This window comes from Vulpes lagopus, chromosome 8, assembly GCF_018345385.1.
Source record: "Vulpes lagopus strain Blue_001 chromosome 8, ASM1834538v1, whole genome shotgun sequence".
In the NCBI taxonomy this organism is placed as follows: Eukaryota; Metazoa; Chordata; class Mammalia; order Carnivora; family Canidae; genus Vulpes; species Vulpes lagopus.
The window spans coordinates 127,730,753-127,746,797 of NC_054831.1; positions in this window are offsets into that span (position 1 = coordinate 127,730,753).

The window sequence follows — 16,045 nt, forward strand, 5'->3', positions numbered from 1 at the left end:
AACCTTTATAAAAACTATAAATCCTAGGAATCTACTTGGAATTATTAGTATATCCACTATACAGATGAGGAAACTGATGATCACAAGGGTGAAGAGACTTACCTGAGTCTCCTGGCTTAGTGGCATGGCCAGGGCTGGAACCCGGACATAGCTGCTGGCACACGGAGGGGCTCAGTCCCTGCTTGCTGAGTGGAAGTGTGTTCTTCCTCCACCTCTGAGGCATGTCCCCTGCACCCTACCGCCTCTCCAGAAGGTGGGCTGCCTGGAGTTTGCGGATGGCTGCTGGCGGAGGTCAATGCTGGCAGGAGACAGCTGCTCTACCATCAAGTACTTGTTTCTTATTCATGCTCTCTTACCGTACGTGGGGCCTTGGTACAAACAAACAGGCAGCGACAGCTCCTGGCTTCAAAGCCATCCTGGGGGCAGGAACACAGTCGCGCCTGACCAGGGGTCCAGGGCAGCTCAGTGCCACAGGGACAGGCAGGTGCTGGGACAGATGCAGGCGGCTCGGAACAGGTGGCTGCTCAACAGCAATCAGAAGGAGGCGAGGAGGGATGCTCAGGGACAAGGAAGAGCTGAATCTCTGAAGCTATCAATTTTGTGCCACTCTCTTCTTCTTCTTCTTCTTTTTTTTTTTTTAAACATAGATGCGTCGTGAAGAAGGAGAAGAGGAGAACAAAGGAGCATAAATTCTTTCAAGTGTGGACTGGAGCAATTCCATGTTTCTTGTCCTCTTGCTTTTTTTCTGGGAGAAGAGGAGAATGCATTTGGAGTCCCTGCAATCTGCAGGCCTGTCTGAGATACTTTGCACATTGAGGACCTACATGAGCCTGGCACTGTGCCAGATGCTTTCAGGTGCGCACACGCGCGCGCGCGCACAACACACACACAGAGACACCCTTTCACGTAATTCTTTGGGAAGCTTTTTCTGTTGTTGTTTGGTTTGTTTCAATTCAACAAATATTTGAGTGTCTCCTCTGCTAGCCTCAGGGCCACAGTGGTGAGCATGGACACTACCCCTGGTGCCGTGAATCCTACATTCTATAGTCGTGAGAGCATTCAGGGTTTGATAAATGCCTCAAAGGGGACAATCTGAGTGACATGACAGAGAGTCACTAGGGTGAGGGGTGATACATCAGATCAGGAAGTCAGGGGAGGCTTCTCTGAGAAGGTGGCATCTGAGCTGAGGCATGAAGGTAAGGAGGGATCCAGATGCTCAGAGAATGGGGTGGGGGAGGAGCGGAGGTGCAGCAGGTGCAAAGGGTGGGAGGGGTGCTGTGGGCCCCAGGAAGAGAAGGGGACCAGGCTGGCTGGAGCAAAGAGTGGCCCATGCAGGGGTGGGGGGTGCAGTGGGGCGATGGGAGCAGTGCCTGTCCCCGTGGAGTGAGAATTTTCCTCTGGGAACAATGGACAATCCCTGTAAGATTATAAACTGGGAGAAATAGGTTTTTGTTTACATTTGATGAGGTTGTCCTGGTCATTGTGTAGGGAATGGATTCGAGTAGGGTGAGCTAGGAGAAGGTCAATGGGGGAGCTATCTGGAAATGGAAGTAGCACAGGGTGATGGTGGTGGCGATGGTGGTGATGGAGAGCAATGGTGGCTTGGGTGGGGGGGGGTGCGGGAAAGAGAAGAACTGAGGATATTTCTTAGGTTTTTTAAAAAAAGATTTTATTTATTTATTCATGAGAGACACAGAGAGAGGTAGAGACACAGGCAGAGGGAGAAGCAGGCTCCATGCGGGGAGCCCGATGTGGGACTCGTCTCACGATCCCAGGATCACAACCTGAGCCGAAGGCAGACGCTCAAACACTAAGCCACCCAGGCATCCCTCTAGGTGACAATTAGCACCGAGGACCCTCTCAGAGCGTCAGTTGTCAGTTCTGTGACAACAGCAGCCACGCCTGTCATCGTCACTGCCCTGTGACTCCAGCACCGACAACCCAGCGCCTAGTATGCATTTGTTAGGTCATTATTGAGGATGGAAAGATGAAGATGCAAAGAAATCCAAGGTCATGATCTCTTTCTTCAAGGAGCTTACGTTACTCAGGCAGGGCCTCCTGGAAGCAGAGGCAGCTTCAGATGCTTAGAACCTTAGCCGCACAGACGGTTTGGAATCTGGGACCATTCTGATGAGCCAGGGATGACATTTGCCTTGGCCTCTGAGTCTGCCTGCACGCGTGGTCCAAATGAATAGGCTAAGCACAACTTGTAAGGAAGACAGATAAAGAGCTCTAGAACGAGTAATTCCAAGCCCTTTGGAAGTATCTGTTCTCTGCTCTGTTCCAGATACACATTCAGCAGTTGATACATTTGCTTTTGCTTTTCTGTAGGCTGTTGGGTACGTCTTTGCTACTGTGCTCGTCTCATTGCATTCCGGCCCTTTCCTTTGGAGACGTCCTTCCTGTCCTCCTTCCTTATCATCCCCCCCTACCATCCACAAAATGACAAAGCTTTGCAAGGGCAGGGGGCTTTCTCTGATTTGTCATCATAACTCCAGACAGAGGCTGCCTGGGTGCTGGGCCTGTGACAGTTAATGAGCAACCAGTATCCTGATACCTTGATAGGTACCAGAAGCTCGATGGGTTTATTGAATAAACGAATTCTTAGCTATGTATCGAAGCAAATTCTCTAAGGGTGTCTCTTAGGTGAGTAAGTCTCTCAACCTCTCTGGGCCTCAGTTGCTCCTGAACACAGCCTAGAAATGAGCTGCTGTGCCTGGTTTCTTCATATGCTCGCTCTAGCATGTATGAATTCATACATGTTCATTCAGGTGGCGTGGTGCTCCTGGCTGAGCTGAGGCTAATGCAGGCTGCTGAGGTGGCCACCAGCTCTGCTTGGGGCAGGGAGACAGGGTGCAGGATGATTTGGGTGCCAGTGCCCAGGGCCAGACGGGGAAAGATTTGTAAAGTGTGGTCTGGAGCACTTCCTGGTTGAGGAAGGCATTGAAAGGAAGAGTAGTTATTCTTATACTACAGAATAATCGAGTTGTCTGTGCACAGTCCATCAGCAGGCATAGCTGATTTTCCCTCCAAAGTATCTCTTAGATCCATCCCCTGCCCCTGGTAAACCTCAGACTCTGCAGCAGCCTCTTACTGTTCTGCTTCCCTATTTCTTCACCCCACAGAGGAGTGACTTTTTTAAAAAAGATTTTATTTATTCATGACACACACACACACACACACACACACACACACATACAGGCAGAGACACAGGCAGAGGGAGAAGCAGGCTCCATGCAGGGAGCCCGAGGTGGGACTCGATCCCGGGTCTCCAGGATCACGCCCTGGGCTGAAGGCGGCGCTAAACTGCTGAGCCACCCGGGGATCCCCTTCTTCTTCTTCTTCTTTTAAAAAGATAAATTAAATCACATCCCTGCCCTGCTTAAAAAGACTTTGGGAATTACATCACACTCAAAATCCAAACTCTCACCTTGGTCTTGAATGACCAGCCCAGCCTCCCTCACCAACCTGTTTTCCAGCCACTTCCCCGCCCCTCAGGTCCTCAAGCCCAGCTCCCAGGGTCTCCCCGCCACACTGCTCCCTCTGCGGGGAGCTCTCAGCCCCTCACTTTTTGGCAGAATCGTCTTAGACTCTTACCAGACGTGTCACCTCCTCAAGGAGGTCCTCCCTGACTACTGATCCCAAGGCACACCCTCCCAGTTTGTCTTAAACAGCATCCCGTTTATTTCCTTCGCAGCTCTTCCCACAACCTGAAATTCCTCCGTTCATTTGTGTGTTTGTCATCTCTCCTCTCCAGGCCACAACCTCCTCAGAGAATGACTACCACGTCACGTCTGTTCCCCCAGGGTACCTCCAGAGCTTAGTACAGCACCTGGCACACAGCAGATGCTCAATAAAAAGTCACTACATGAATAAACCCTTCCTGTTCTGTGTGGACCCCAGCATGGCTCCAACAAATTGATGACAGGTGGGGGGAAAGGGCTATTTGGGGATCTTGAGGTTTCAGCGCACGGAGTGCCGGACTGTAGCACCCTAGCATAGGCCTCAGCTTTCATCCCCCTCCCCCAAACTGCACCCGGGCCTTTTAAGGCCATGCAATGTGGCCTCACATGGATGCATTTGAAGGTGTGTGGTGGACAGCTTCTTCCCCTAGGACTTCTAGCAACACTTAAAGGGACTCTGTAGGATTCTGAGCTTCTACCCAGGAGGTGGAGTCCTGAGCCTGTGGGATTATATATTCCCATTAGGACAGTGGCTCATGGTTGCTCATCTTCGTTGTGGCCCTTTGCTCTCAGCAGTAAGTGAAACTCCTTTTGGATTCCGTAGTGCACCGCTGCCAGCCTTGCAATCCTCCATGCGAGAGTCAGGCTCAGCCACACTCCCAGAGTTGGCTCTGCTCGAGGCTGAGGGCCTCCTTAAAGCTCCATGACTTAGTTTTGGGGAAAATTCAGGAAGAGAATCATCTCTCACAACTGTTCTCTGTTCGCCCCACTTGGCAGACATTCCATGGCGGTATAACATGAGCAGAAAGCATAAACGTAACTGGTTTCTGGCGGAGAGTTTTTGGCCTGTGGCGAACTTTCATTTTCAAGGTGAAAAAGGGGTGGTTGGTGCCTAAGACCTGAGGGATGCCCATTTACCTACTTACCTCTTGGATGGCCAGACATACCCAAGGCGAACACATGTCCACACCAGTTCCTAAGCCCTGCTATGGGGTCAGAGGGAACAGCCCACATTGGCAGAGAGACTCAGAGTCCAGCTAGGACATGATCCAAGCAAATGAAATCATGTAACTCTCCTCCTTACAAAGGAGCATTTCTGTTTGGGGTATGAAGGAGTTGGGGGAGAGGCTGGGGCTTGTGGCTGACAGGTGAAGGTGGCCACAGGGGTCTTCTGTAGCACGGAGACTAGCAGCGACCGCTGTACCTTCTCAGTCATATTTCTGAGAACATATGAGCTCCTTTCCTGATAGACTTGAAGCAAATCATCTGAGCTCTCTGGACCTGGAAAGCCTCTTCTGAGAGTGGGGCCAATGATACCAGCCTCACGGGTGGTTGTGTAGACAGATGAGGTCAGGTAGGTCAAGGGCCTGCACAGCCCAAGCTGCCCCTGCCCCTGACTTGGACTCTGCTCTTGTAGCAGAACCAAAACTTTGGCAGGTCACTCGCAACAGGCTGCCAATCCAATTTATTAAGTATCCATATAGGAACAGAGCACACATCTCAATGGTGCCCTCTTGACATCACTTGTCACGCTGCTGATAAAAACAGCTATGATTTCATGTGTACTTTCCATGTTCCAGGAACTTTTTACTTGTCAACAGATCTGCTCCTCACAACAGCCCTGCAAGGTAAGTTTTTATTACGATCTCCAGTTGATAAAGGAGGACATTGGACTCAGAGGTGATGGGAATCAGAAGACACAGCCAAGATTTGAACCCAGTACATCTCCCTATCTCTTGGCATCATGCCCATCCCCCACCTGCATGGGAGCTTTCCATAACCTCCTTAATTGTGGTTCTCTATCTCCACCAAGGAAACTCGTGCCCATGGGGACAGTCTTACTGTCAACATGCAGACAGGCCTATGGATAGGAGTGATTGGTCTGTGGCTCCCCTCGGCTCTCAGAGGCAATTGAGTGCAATGATGCATTCCCAGCAAGGTTCAAGCTGGTTTTTCTCCCTCAAAGACTTTATTCCTGTAAGGCTGAACCTGGTCCCAGTCCCCAGAGAATGGAGAAGCTTGATTTGGCATCCCCGGGAGCAGTCCAGGTCCTCCCAGGAGCTAGGCCGTTGCCATGACATCCACCTCAGTTCCTTTGAGGCTGTGCCCAGCCGGCATGGTCCAGATAAGCATCAGATCATGCCAGGCTGGTGGCAACGTTGCCAAGGGGATGCCAGCCTTCAAGACGCTCCGGTGCTGTGAATACTGATGAGGAGTGAAAGGGACACAGGGACAGAGATTCAGAAGGACATCTCCCTCCCAGGGGCTGCTCCTCCGCTCCTGAAAAGTCCCGGCCTGTTGATACCTTCAAAGTGCCTAGTGCTGTGCCTGGCCAATGGTGGACACTCATTCATTCACTCGAGCAGTTTATTGAGCCCACCTGCATGCCAAGCACTAGGGATGCAGGAAGATAGTGAAGGCACACGAGACTGACCCTTGTGGAGCTTATATTTTAGTGGAAGAGGGAGCTACTAATTAATGTGACAAATGCCACCAAGTGAGCTCCATGGAGCTTGCCTAACACCAGGAATTTGACCTAATCAGGGAGGTTGGAAGTCTACTTGAGTTGAGATCCAAATGCATGGGTGTTCATTAGAAGAGAAGAAAAAGCAGAGGTGGAGGGAATAGCGTATGCAAGGCCTGTGCGGTGCGGATGTACAAAAGATGAGGGCCAGACCTCGCAGGGCCTTGCAGAGTGTGCTGAGGGATCTGGCTTTAACCTCAAGGGTGGTAGGAAGCCATCAGAAAGCTTTAAGGCAAGGGCTGATGTGATCAGATCTGTTTTGAAACCATCAGGTAGGTTCCGGGTGAAGATTTGGAGGGGAGGCCATGAATGGCTATGGAGAGATCACAGGTGGTGGGGAAAGTGCTCAATCGGTATCCTGAATTCATTTTCCAAATCTGTTTCTTGTCCCCCTTCCCCATGGCAACCACCTTGTTTCCCCTCTTTCATAGGTGTAATGGGCCCCTAACTGGACTCCGGGCCTCAGGAAACAGTGCAACTAAAGAAAAGGAAACCAAAAAAAAAAAAAAAAAGAAAGAAAGAAAGAAAGAAAGAAAGAAAGAAAAGTAAACCTCTTATTCTCCCTGTATCTGCTTCTTGCTCCAGGTCCCTCTGTCTCCACAATATTATTACTGCATGTTTGTATGTCATCAAACATTAACATATTTACTGCACATGTATATGTGTCAGGCTCTGTGCAAACTGCTTAGCTGGCATTATCTCCACAAAAATTTTACAAGAAGCCTGCAAGGGAGATGCCCTTGTGCCCCTTGCTATAAAGAGGAAACAGAGCCAAGCGCTCATCTACAACAGGAGAGGCTGGCCTGGCTTGGCCCCCAGGCCCACAGTCCCTTTCTTTATGAAATATGTCTTGCAGGTGTACAAGGAATGGTTTATCCTGGGTCTCAAGGCCCTCAGGGGCTCAATTACTATTGTGGTCTTCATAACTTTTTCCAGAACCTGAGCCCCACTGCTCCCCCAGCCCAAGGTCTTCACATGCTTCTGGAATTCTCTGGCAGAATGGAAATAATCTTCATTTCAGTTCTCTATACTTCATAGTTTCATTCATCCATCCATCCATCATCCATCCATCATCCATCCATCCATCCATCCATCCATCCATCCATCCAGGAAACATTCATTAGTGTGCCATGCCCTACTAAGTTTTGGAACTGTACAGATCAAAAAGGCACGTCCCTCAAAGAACCCACAGGCCAGTGCTGTTCTCTGCCCACCAAAGCTATTGATGACAATGCAGAGACTTTAGAAAAATCTGATTTCTGGAATGTGGTAACTCGTCGAAGATTGACAACCTGAAAGCATGCCCAGAAAGTCCTTATTTTTCCTTCTCTGGTAAGGGCTGGGAAAATGCTGCTGATCTATAGGAAAAGAAATCATCTCAGTGGTTGCTTGTCCCTCATGAGCATCGACAATTAGGTAACATCTTGCAGAGTCTGGGCAGTGTCGTCACAGTTGGATTTCCCCAGGCCCAGGCAGCTTGCTGGGATCTTTCTAGAGGCAGATTGTCACATCTCCTCTGCCAGCATCAGCTCAGGAGGCATCTCTCAATATCTCGCCCTTCCTGTTGACACTTCTGCCAGTGGGGTGGCGGTAGGACAGGCTCTACCTTCCTGAAGAAGCTTCTGAAACAGCTGGCATGTATCCTGTGCCTTCTGGATACCAGGCTCTTCATAGGCCCTGTCTCTACTCCCCACAATGATCCTGAAATGTGTAGGAGACAATTCCCATTTTACAGCTGAAAACATAGAGGCTCGTGGAGGGAGGGCACCTTGCCCAAAATCAGACAGCCAGACAGTGGAATGCTGGGTGGGACCCAGGTCCCCCTGATGCAAGCCTGTGTTGACTGTTACATACCAAATTGTTTCATAGCCAGGCAGCCCTGCCTGTAAGGGAAGCACTAGACAAAACTGTGATGTCTCCTAAATTTCTGATCCCTTTGTTTGTGAGGATTAAGGCGGTCTGGGGGCCTCAGGGATACCACCAGATAGGGTGCTCAGCTAATAAGAAGGTAATGTCTAAATGTTTGGAAACTGGAATCTATTTGCCTAGGTGAGGTGGTGGTTAGACTTCAGACTGGCCCTCAAAATCTCATTTGATCCCCCTAAATATTTGGAGGATTAGTAGTAGTGTTTCAACTATACTCAACTGCCACGGTTACTGTAAGAAATACATCCCAAGATTTCACTCATGATACCAGCAATATATCTCTCCTCTTTGATGCCTCCTCCCCTCAAGTCACAGCCTCAGGGCACCCCTGAAGGGGCAAGCATGGGGGCTTGACTCCTTCATAAAGCAGACACCTCTTTGAACACCGGCAAACACTCTCATCTAAGACAGGGCCTGACACGCAGCAGGTTCTTAGTAGATTTTGCCCCAAAAAAGAAGAAAGAAAGAAAAGAGAAAAATGGGGGTGGGGTAGGGGTAGGGGTGGGGAGGATGGCAGGCAGGAGGGAAAGTAAGAAGGCAGGAAGGAAAGATGATGTACAGACGGGAAGCAAGAGCTTTGCCCAGGTGTCTGAGGGGCTCTGAGCAGATGCTCCAGGTGAACCAGCCAGACGGGCCTGTGCTATACTTGGCCTCCACCTACACACTTTTGCTTCCGGCTGGCTGGCCTGTCTCAAAGATAAAGAGCTCTTTCCCAGACGGGGAAGGCAGTCCTGGCTGCCCTCCGCAGGGACACAGACACTGCTGCACACCAGCCGCAGCCCCACTGAGCCCTGGCTGCCCATGCGGGGCTGTGGGGGCTGCCGTTGTGCCTCACAAGCGACTTCTTCCAATCCTGGGTGTCCATTTGCCCTTTCCTGATGGAAGCGACTTTGTCTGGCAGACAGGCATCGCTGGGTGTTGCCATGGTGATGACTATGATGTCACCAGGGAGTAAATCAAATCGCAGGTCTCACAGTTGAGCACTTCTGTGTCTGGAGGGTGTTAGGAACAGAAGAGCTGAGGCAGGGAAGCCATAAGGTAGGTCTGTAGTATGACCGTCTCCCACCCCACACTGCACCCACCCCCGCTTTGTCTCCTGAGATGAGACTCATGTGTTTATTCACTTATGCAAATAACTTTTGAGCACCTACTATGTGTCAGGCACCAAGCTAGACACTGGGGGTGGATCTTGGGATAAGACGACAATGTGATCCCTGTATGGTTGCACACCTCACAGTCTAAGTGGGAGAGATGGGCACACAAGAAAGTACACAATAACACATCACTACCATTGTGGTTCATGCTGGGAAGGAAAATGCTGGGAGTGTGTTAGTTTGCTTGGGCTGCCATAACAAAGTTCCACAGATTGGGTGGCTCAAACGACAGAAATTTATTTTGTCACAGTTCTGGAGGCTAGAAGTCCAAGATTCAGATACAGGCAGGGTGGGTTTCTTCTGACGGCTCTCCTTGGCTGATATATGGCCACCTTCTCCCTGTGTCCTCCTGTGGTCTTCCCTCTGTGTGATTGTCCTAATTTGCTCTTCTTATAAGAACAGCAATCATTGGGAAGGGCCCACCCTAATAACCTCATTTTAACTCAGTTTCGTCTTTAAAGATCCTCTCGGCAAATACAGTCATATTGTGAAGTGCTGGGGTTTGGGACTTCAGTACCTGAATCTCAGCCCATCACAGGGAGTTAGAAAATGTCTAAGAGGAGATCAAGGTCACAGGGTGGAAGAGGGAAAAGATGACCTCCCTGAAGAAATGGCACTTCCATTGGGACTTGGAGAACTGGAAGGGTTTCCAGAATGGCAGGTGGGGGAAAGACAGAGAGGAGCTTCTAGGTGCAGGAAACAAGTGGAAAGGCCAAGAGCGTGGGGTGCCTGGCTGGCTCAGTTGGCTAAGTGTCTGACTTTTGGTTTTGGCTCAGATCGTGACCTCATGGATTGTGAGATGGAGCCCTGGGCGAGGCTCTGGGCCTTGCGCTCAGTGGTGAGTCTGCTTGAAAGATTCTTTCCCTCTGCCCCCCTCCCGCAGTGTGCTCTTTCTCTCTTTCTCTCTCTCAAATAAATAAATAAATCTCAAAAAAAGAAAATAAAAGAAAGGCCAAGAGCAGACAAGTGTCCTGATGAGTTCAAGGAGTTAAAAGACCAGTGTGGCTGGAGGAGAGTGAGTCGGGGTGAATGGTACAAAAGGTAGGAGGGTGCTAGATCACACTGCACACATTGCAGACAACAGGAAGAATCTGGACTTCATCCTATGAGCAATGGGAAGCCATCAATGGGTTTCAAACAGAAGAGCAACTTGATCAGAATGGTGTTTTGTTTTTGTTTTTGTTTTTTTTTTTTGTTTTGGTTTGTTTTGTTTTTTGTTTTTTTAAGAAGATATCTCTTCCAGAGGTTTTGGGAGGACGCCCATTACAGAGGCTATCATAGTAGCCCAGGTGTGGTTTGTATCATTTGCCTTCAATTCTTCTTCCCTTCCTGGTCCTTAGGTGGTTTCCCTTTTGTGAGAGAAGTAATATTTTTCTTCCTCCTTATCTTTGGGCTTAACTGCATGTCTTTTTCAATAGAATATGAGTGAGTGTAACACAAGCAGGGGCTTTTACTTGCAAGGTTTGGCTTACATTCTTATGCATCTGCTACCTGCCATGAGAATCTGCCCTGGGAAGCTGCTGTTCACTGGGAAATGAGGAGACCTATAGAGAAGACCAGAACCTGACCTGTAGCCTGAGCAAGTACTGTCCCAAATGACTCATAAGCCTGTCATCAAGAAAAATGGGTGTTGTGGCCAACCACTGAGATGGGGAGGTTGTTTGTTATACAGCATTTTCATGGCAATAGCTGGCTAATATACTTAGCAAAAGATGAGGTTGGCTTGAATTAAGGTGATGACAATGGGACTGGAGAGAAGTAGGCAGATTCAAGATATATTTTGTAGTTGTCAACATACAAGTGGCATTGAAATCCTGGGATAGATCCACCTGGAATGAAGTGTGGAACGAGGAAATGGGACCAGGGATAACTCTTGAGATATCCTACCAACAAATGAGCAGTGCGGGGGCTGTCATAGCAGAACACCCTAGTCTGGGTAGTTTAAACCACAGAAATGTATTTTCTCACAATTCTGGAGACTGGAAGATCAAGGTACCCACAGGTTGGTTTCTGGTGAGACCTCTCTGCTTGCAAATGGCTGCCTGGCAGCAGTGTCCTCATATGGCTTTTCCTCTTATAAGGATACTAGTCCTATTGAATTCGGGCCCCACCCTTATGATTTAGCCTTAATTATTTCCTTGAAGGCCCTATCTCCAAACATAGTCACAATGGGGGTTAGGCCTTCAACCTACATATTTTGAGGGGGGCACAATTCAATCCATAACAGGTGGCATCTTCTAAGTGCCAAGTACTGGATACAAAACAAAAGCTGCAAGACTTTTGAGGATTTAGATGGGGAAGTCACATAGCACCATATCCAGCAAGGCGTAGGGATAGCTCAGATTTGAGGGGGCAGGAGAAATAGGTTCTTTTTTTTTTTTTTGAGAAATAGGTTCTTGATGGGAGGAGTGGCAAAGCCATGTCTGCAGAAGGGTGCACAGGAGGAAGGGATCATCTGCCTAATTTTGAAAGCAAGCATCACAGAAGCTTTGAGGATAAATGAGTAGGAAACTTCAGAATTTCCCCTGGTCCTCTGGTCACCACCAAGGGACCTGAAAGCTATCTGGAGGGAGAGCCACCTAGAGACCAAGGCACTCCCAGGAAAGTCTCCTTTCCCCATTCCTTCAGTCTAGCTAGGTTTTTGAGAACATCCATGCTGGAACCCCCCTCATTTGACAGCTCTGATAGGGACCTAGAATTGCCTGGAGTGTTAGGATGATAGACCCCTTAGCATCCTCTAAAGGCCATGAGGCAGATGGCATTGGGCAAGAGGTGAACACAGAACTCAGGATTCTCCTGGAACTCAGATCTACAAGGAAGTCATATGAAAACAGTGATGGGGTCAACATGACTCACTCACAAGGCCCTGACCAGGGTTATACTTTAGCTCTTGCTGTTTGGATTCTTGCTCCCTTGTATTTGTTTTGTTTTGAGATCTGATTTGTTTTGTTTCAGTTTTTCCTTTGATCTGTAAGCTTTCCCAAATCTCCCCAATAAATTTCTTTTTTTTTTTTTTTGCGTAAGTAAGCCTGTGTGGATTTCTGTTCCATGCAGTCAAAGATCCCTAACATCAGTCTTGAATGCAGAAATCTGACATGGTGGTATTTGCCATGGTGGCATAAAGAAGCTCTGGCTCAGAAAAGGGAGTTACATAAAGGGGAGTCCAACAACCCTATGGGGAGGGGGATGTTGACCTTGCTTAGAGGCATTGCTTGTCATTCTCCTTTGCGATATCCTGATTATATGAGGATAAGACGGACTTCTCAGCTTGCCCTGAATTTCTTGTCTGTCCATTCTGGGTTGCCTCACAGGACACTGCCATAGGGAGAGGTTTTTGGACCCTGTATGACAGCATCAAATACTGGAAGGAATTAGAGCTTTGAGCAAAGGCACAGCCACTGGTGGCCTTCCTGATGGTCACTCTGGTAGAGCAGTGTACCCAAAACCACTGCTGGGGTCCCAGGCGGGTATTGGTGAAGAGAGAATTGGGTGACTTTTTCAGGGCGATGGGAAGAAGGGGCATCCAGGGATCAGGGACCCCAGATTCCACAATTTGCTGGCTGTGTGACCTTGGGTCAGTTTCCTCATTCATCAAATTGAGAGAAACAATAACCCTACCACATACAGGTTTGTTGGGGGGATTAATTATGTGCACACCAGTCAGAGTTTTCTGGATACACATCCAGAGTTTTATGGATACATCTATCACTGGTGGAGCATTATGTAATTTCAATTGCTACACAAATAAGCACACTTTAATAGTGTGTGTTTATTTCTATGAACATCAACATGAATAATGAGCATCCACAACTGCAATTTTGTGCCTATTATTCTTCAGGACGACGCCAAGTTAAAAGTTAATCACTTTCAAGAAAAGTATTAACTAAATAATAGGACAGGTGGTAAAAGCATGTGGCAATTAGCTTTGGGCATGGTGCTTACAGACACGAGTCTGCTGAGAGTGCTAGGACAGTGGGAAGCAAGGCCTGGCTGGATCTGGGTCCACTGGGGTCAGAGAGTTGGAGATCCCCGTGGAATATTCTGTCTCCGGCAATGGTGAGGGGGTGTCTGAAGCACCCAGTGAACAGGGCCTTCTGGACTGGACTTCTGTCTGCCTCTTGATGCCATAAGGATGGTGCCCGTTGTGCCTTAAGGAGACGAACTCTTGTCGCCTGCCCCCAGGGACAAGCCATGCTGTGGCTTTGGGGGCAGAGGAGGGTAGCTCTCATCTGTTCTTGTGTCTCTGAGCTGATTCCTTCTTTCAAATGCGGCATAGGTAGGAACCATGGGTTCAGTCAGGGATGAGTTCAAATCCTGGCTCTCCCATTCCCTGCCTCTGAGGCGTTGGTAAGTCTCCTGCTCTCAGCCTCAGCTTCCTTATCTGTAAAATGGGGGCTAGAGGAAACTTTGGAAAATTTGTACCCCATTTAATTCCCAAAAAGACTTGGTGTGGCAGCTGATAGAGAACAGAATGGCCTCGTGAGCTCCTGCAGCTGCTGAAGGGACGAGATGAGACGGCCCAGGAGGGCACCCAGTACAGGGCTCTATAGATACGCGCTTCCTTCCACGGCTAATACAAGGCCTCAATTTGTCCATCTGTGGGAGGGAGGGACGGAGGGGCGGTGGGAAGGCTGGATGGCACCCTCTCCATGATTTCTCCCAGCTCAAAGCCACCCTCTTCTCTGTGCTAGGCTTTGTTCTGCTGTGAACAAAATTGGGAAACAGGATCAGTGTTGTATGTCTTCCTTTCCCTGCTCCCCCCATCCGTCTCAGGGCAGGGGTCTAGAACCAGAAATACTTTAGACCCTCCACTCAGCCATGAACCTGTCTGATGACCTCATCTAAGTTCCTTAATCTTTGTGTGCCTCAGTTTCCTCACCTACAAAATGGGAATAAAAATTACGACTCTTATTCCTCATCAATAAGATGAGGGAAGCAAGAGGTGCCAGAGGGTTCCAGCACATAGTAGGTCCTGTCCCTCCCCTTCCCAGCAGAAACGCAGTGTGTTGTGTCCCAAAATTACATTCTACAACCTCATTTGGCCCTCAGTGACAATTCCAGGTCCTTCTCTCCCTCCCTCCATCTCTCACTGTTACTCTTGTTCGCTCTGGCCTCTTTCCCCTCCCTCCCCCTGCTCCCTGCTGTGGATCCTGCTGGAGGTGAATGAAGACAGGAAACCACCGTGTCTGTGTGTCCAGGGCCCTTGGATGACAGTGGGACTGGGGTGAGGGGCAGCTGGCTCAGGAACAGTGTCCTGGGCGGAGGGCCTTGGCATGACGAGCGAATGCATCAGTACTGATGGGGTCCATATGGGCCTGTGAACTCAGCCATTGCCCTCCTGTCAGTGAACGCTGATGAGCAGTGTCTGAGCAGGGCACTGCCCCAAGGTGAGGGAGCAGGAAAAGCAGGGGTGGGTCATTAAGATTTGCAACAATAGCTGTCACTTACTGAGTGCTTTAGCCTGGTTATTCTAACCACTTTGCATGCATTACTTTCTTGCATCTTGATCTTTGATCTTTAAGACCGTATGCTAATATTAATAAAGATTGTAACCACCATTATCCCGCTCTAGGCACTGTGTTGAGCACAGTGCACATGTTGTCTCAGTCATCGCCCCACAACCCTGTGTGAGGCTCGTACTATTGTATCCCCATCTTACAGATGAGGGGACTAAGGTTCAGATAAATTCCTGGTGCTAGAACAGAGCTTCTCACACTTCCGTGTACATGCAAAACAGCTGATGATGTTGTCCTGTTCCAGATTGTTCAGGTCTGGAGTGGAGCCTGAGATTCCACCATTTTTCTAACAAGCCCCTGGGTGATGCAGGTGCTTCTGGTCCTGACCACACTGGAGTAGGGAGATGTGAGATCGCCCCACCAGAAAGTGACTGACCTGGGATCGGAACACACACCCTAATCAACCGTGGGGCTTAGACTTTGAAAAGCACCGTTGTGAGAAGGTATGAGAGGACAGAGAAAGGAGGGACTGTTTCTGACCAGAGGGTTGAAGGAAGGCTGCATGGAAGAGTAGTCTGAGTAGGGCCTTCAAGGATGGGTGGGACTTTGAAGAGATGGAAGGGAAGGGGCATCTCAGGTCATGCGCAAAATCACAGAGCAAGGAAAGAATGGGATGTGTTTGGGGGATACTGTTGTTGAAGCATAGGGTAGGTAAGGTAGGTTATGGATTGAATTGGGCCCCTTACCCTAATTATAGGTTGATGTTGTAACCTAGCATCTCAAAATTGGACTTTCATTGGAAATGGGGTCATTTCTGATACAAGATGAGATCATGCTGGAGTTGAGTGGGCCTCTAATGCCATATGATATGGTGTCCTTAGAAAAAGGGAAGATTTAGGAGCATGTGGGTGGCTCAGTGGTTGAATGTCTGCCTTTGGCTCAGGGCTTGATCCCTGGGTCCTGGGATCTAGTCCTGCATCAGGCTCCCCGCAGGGACCCTGCTTCTCCCTCTGCCTGTGTCTCTGCCTCATTCTCTCTGTATCTCTCATGACTAAATAAATAAAATCTTTTAAAAAAGGGCAGGGGGGAGATGTAAACACAAAGCCATGCATTGGGAGAATGTCTTGTGAAAAGGAAAGTCACACCTCTACCAGCCAAGGAGCCACCAGACACTGGGAGGAGGGCCTGGAACAGATCTTTCCCTAAGGCCCTCTAGGGAGCATGGCCTTGGGGACACCTTGATCTTAGACTTCTCTCCCGGAGCAGTGAGACAATACATTTCCGTTGTTTAAACTGCTCTGC